At 44.4% G+C, this 4,755-nt stretch overlaps 1 long non-coding RNA gene across 1 annotated transcript; it reads right to left on the bottom strand.

Moving 5' to 3' along the window:
• Window positions 1-465: 465 nt before the first annotated feature.
• On the bottom strand, window positions 466-2,258 carry LOC129533131 (uncharacterized). Its single transcript, XR_008679171.2, has 2 exons — window positions 2,063-2,258; window positions 466-643 (listed from the first exon to the last, which is right to left on the bottom strand). It is a non-coding gene; the product is annotated as an uncharacterized lncRNA (long non-coding RNA).
• Between the last annotated feature and the right edge of the window lie 2,497 nt (window positions 2,259-4,755).

Here is a 4,755-nt window from a genome sequence, read left to right as displayed (position 1 = left end):
AGTGGTGCAATCTCGGCTCACTGCAACCTCTGCCTCCCGGGTTCAAGAAATTCTCCTGCCTCAGCCTCCCAAGTAGCTGGGATTACAGGTGCATGTCACCACACCCAGCTAATTTTTTTTTTTTTTTTATTTTTAGTAGCGATGGAGTTTCACCATGTTGTCCAGGCTGGTCTCGATCTCCTGACCTCATGATCCACCCACCTCGGCCTCCCAAAGTGCTGGGATTACAGGCGTGAGCCACTGTGCCCAGCCTCCACTCAATGTTAATAGAAGTAGAAACATTAAGAAATGCCAGTCATTCCAAACAGAGGAAATTAGTAGACACATTAACAAAACCAATACACAGTATTGTCTCTCTTTTTTCTATCTCTTACATATTCTTAACATCTATTTAGAAGATACTCAATTGAAGATTTTTTTTTTCCATTTTGTGTTGCTAAAAGAGGAATACCTGAGGCTGGGTAATTTACAAGGAAAAGAGGTTTATTTAGCTCATGGTTCTACAGGTTGTACAAGAAGCATGGTGCTGTCATCTGCTAGGCTTCTGGTGAGAGCTTTTGTGCTAAGTCAAAATGTTGACATAGAAGGTCAAAGGCGAAGAGGGCATGTGTGAAGAGAAAGCTCAACTGGAGTTTTCCAATGTCTGAGGGAAGAATACAACAAATCAAGGAAGGCTTGCAAATCCAACAAGTCTATTCAAGCATTTGACTATTACTTACATATCTGATAAATTTAAACTTGAGGGTTTAATATTGAATTATTTTAAAATTTGAAATAATGTTCATGAACAAACAATTTCACAATTTTTGAATTAAAGTTACAAGTCTAATATCAAACTTATTTATACATTTCAAATTAAATTCGTGAGTCCAACAGCATTTAAGTTTATTTAAATGTATTTAGATGTATTTATTTAAAAATGTCATAATAAATCACAAATTAAATCATTAAATTTGTTGGATTAGCACAGAAGCGATATTGCCTGCCCACTCATTCTCATCTCTGATGTAACTGGTTAGAACTTAGGAACTTTATACAAATACAGTTTCAAAAAGGATATTGACACTACTTATAGGATTTTTCCCTCAATCCCCTGATTAAAATTCATTTTTACTGTAGTGTGACTTTTTAATTTTGAGACAGATTTTCGCTGTTATTGCCCAGGCTAGAGTGCAATGGTGCAATTTCGGCTCTCTGCAACCTTCACCTTCCAGGTTCACGCAATTCTCCTTCCTCAGCCTCCCAAGTAGCTGGGATTACAGGTGCCTGCCACCACTCCCAGCTTATTTTTTGTATTTTTAGTAGAGATGGGGTTTCACCATGTTAGCCAGTCTGGCCGTGAACTCCTGACCTACCTAATTTGACATGAAACCTATTGTATATCTTTTTTATGACTTTCTATGTTCATTTATTGACAGAGATTACTCAATATATTAGATGTAATTCTTAGTATTACCACTAGGGTGCCCTGCTGGGACTTCCGGAAGCAAAAATTTGGAAGAATTTGCTCAACTTCAGCTTTCTGAAGTTGTATGAGTAGGAATTGCACAATTTGGCATCACGTTTACAACAGCATCTTTTCTCATTCGTTTGGTGCTCTTCCTTCTTGCAAAATAAAGGTTTAGTACTCTTTTGGCTAAATATAGATTTGTATCTTGCCTAAAGATAACTCTTACAACAGTGTTGATTGCCCAACCAGTACTCTCTATTTTCTCCTCCCAATGACCAGTGGATCTAAATGCCATTTAAACAAGCTAGAGATCTGATTACCCAAAGCTGGGAGTCATCATATTCAATCTACCATTGGAAGAGCAGATGAGTTTTTTCAGGTTAAAGAAAGTTTTATTTTTAAGGGGTCTTCATCTCTTTATTTCATTCCAATAGAAGGAGACAGCATTTAAGTGATCACATTCTACTGAATAGTTTGGGATGAGAAAGATTAATGTTGATCTTTGTGTTAGTCCGTTCTCAAATTGCTATAAAATAAAAGAATTTAAAAATTGCTATAAAATAATATGTGAGACTGTGTAATTTACAAAGAAAAGAGGTTTAATTTGCTCACAGTTCTGCAGGCTGTATAGGAGGCATAGCAGCTTCTGCTTCTGGGGAGGCCTCAGGAATCTTATAACCACCGTGGAAGGTGAAGGGGAAACAGGCATGTTCACGTGGCTGGAGTAGGAGGAAGGTGGGGTGGTTTAACACTTTAACCAAAAAGTGTTAAAAAAGCCACACACTTTTAAACAACTAGATCAAATGAGAACTTGCTCACTATCCCTACATAGTGTATCCGGAATTGTTGGGTTCTTGGTCTTCCTGACTTCAAGAATGAAGCCGCGCACCCTTGCGGTGAGTGCTACAGTTCTTAAAGGCAGCATGTCCAGAGTCTGTTCCTTCTGATGTTCGGATGTGTTTGGAGTTTCTTCCTCTTGGTGGGTTCATGGTCTCGCTGACTTCAGGAGTGAAGCTGCAAACCTTTGCGGTGAGTGTTACAGCTCATAAAGGCAGCGTGGACCCAAACACTCAGCAGGAGCAACATTTATTGCAAAGAGCAAAAGAACAAAGCTCCCACAGTGCAGAAGGTGATCCACGTGGTTTGCCACTGCTGGCTTGGGCAGCCTGCTTTTATTCCCTTATCTGGCCCCACCCACATCCTGCTGATTGGTCCATTTTACAGAGAGCTGATTGGTCTGTTTTACAGAGAGCTGATTGGTCCATTTTGACAGGGTGCTGATTGGTGCATTTACAATCCCTGAGCTAGACACAAAAGTTCTCCAAGTCTCCCCTAGATTAGCTAGACACAGAGCACTGATTGGTGCATTCACAAGCCCTGAGCTAGACATAGGGTGCTGATTGGCGCATTTACAAATCCTGAGCTAGACACAGAGTGCTGATTGGTGCATTTACAAACCTTGAGCTAGACACAGAGTGCTGATTGCTAGACAAAGTTAGCTAGACATAAAGTTTCTCCAAGTCCCCACTAGACTCAGGAGCCCAGCTGGCTTCACCTAGTGGATCCCCTACTGGGGCCACAGGTGGAGCTGCCTGCCAGTAGCAGCGGTGCGCCAGCACTCCTCAGCCCTTGGGCGGTAGATGGGACCGGGCGCCATTGAGCAGGGGGCGGTGCTCGTCTGGGAGGCTCGGGCTGCGCAGGAGCCCACGGTGGGGGTGGGGAGGCTCAGGCATGGCGGGCTGCAGGTCCCGAGCCCTGCCCCGTGGGGAGGCAGCTAAGGGCCGTGAGAAATCAAGCGCAGCGCAGGTGGGCCGGCACTGCTGGGGGACCCGGTGCACCCTCCACAGCTGCTGGCCCGGGTGCTAAGCTCCTCACTGCCCGGGGCTGGCGGGGCCGGCCGGCGGCTCCGAGTGCGGGGCCCACCAAGCCCACGCCCACCCAGAACTCCAGCTGGCCCGTGAGCGCCTCGCGCAGCCCTGGTTCCCGCTCGTGCCTCTCCCTCCACACCTCCCTGCACGCAAGCTGAGGGAGCTGGCTCCGGCCTCCGCCATCCCAGGAAGGGGCTCCCACAGTGCAGCAGCGGGCTGAAGGGCTCCTTAACCACCGCCAGAGTGGGTGCCCAGGCAGAGGAGGCGCTGGGAGTGAGCGAGGGCTGCAAGGGCTGCCAGCAGGCTGTCACCTCTCAATAGTACCAAGGGGAAAAATCTGCCCCCATGATCCAGTCACCTCCCACTGGGCTCCATCTCCAACTTTGGGGACTACAATTCCACATGAGATTTGGATGAGGACACAGATCCAAACCATATCACTTGTATTGTTCTGAAGATCAAGTGGAATAATTATTGTGTGAATACTTTGTAAATTGTGAAGTAGTATGACATTTGTAAGGTGTTATCATTTAACATTTATTGAGCATTTACCATGGGCTGGGCATTGTGTTTAATGAGTGTTTAAATAGCTTATAACATTAAATTCTGTGGTAGCCAAATCTAGTTGCTTAGTAGATCCCCCTGGATATCCACATGCACATAGAATCATGAATCATATACAATTTATGAATCACAAGATATGGCATAAGATCTGGAGATTCACATTATCCCACTCTCCTAAGGGAATTTCAGTTTACAGTCAGGTTTTAGAACCACTGATGTAGTCTTCAAACTAACTCACCAAAGAAATAACTAATTATCATCTCCGTTTCCTTTCTTTGTTGAAGAGCCTTAATGAGCAATAAAAAAAGGTTTTTTTGAATTCTCTGAAAATTCTATGTCATTTGGTATGTCAGAATAACACTTTTTTTTTTAATTTTTTTTTTGAGACGGAGTCTCGCTCTGTCGCCCAGGCTGGAGTGCAGTGGCGCCATCTCGGCTCACTGCAAGCTCCACCCCCCGGGTTCACGCCATTTTCCTGCCTCAGTCTCCAGAGTAGCTGGGACTACAGGTGCCCACCACCACCCCCGGCTAATTTTTTGTATTTTTTTTTAGTAGAGACGGGGTTTCACCGTGGTCTCAATCTCCTGACCTTGTGATCCTCCCGCCTCGGCCTCCCAAAATGCTGGGATTACAGGCGTGAGCCACTGCGCCTGGCCTAACACTTTTTTTTAAACTGGAAAATGGAGTAGAACGCCTTGTTCTCAAAGAGCTTACAATTTTGTGAAATGCCAATGTAAGGGATTATTTATATAATATTAAAGTGTGATGAAGACTATGAAAGAGGCAAGTTTCAGCTAAAGCAGCAGTAGGGAGAGGAAACAGTCATCTCTGCCTGGGGAGAGTGAAGGTGTGGGAAAGTTTCACAGAAGATGA

Source organism: Gorilla gorilla, chromosome 3 (genome assembly GCF_029281585.2).
Source record: "Gorilla gorilla gorilla isolate KB3781 chromosome 3, NHGRI_mGorGor1-v2.1_pri, whole genome shotgun sequence".
NCBI classification, from domain to species: Eukaryota; Metazoa; Chordata; class Mammalia; order Primates; family Hominidae; genus Gorilla; species Gorilla gorilla.
The sequence above is the reverse complement of the archived record's forward strand: the minus strand, read 5'-3'. Positions and strand labels throughout refer to the sequence as shown.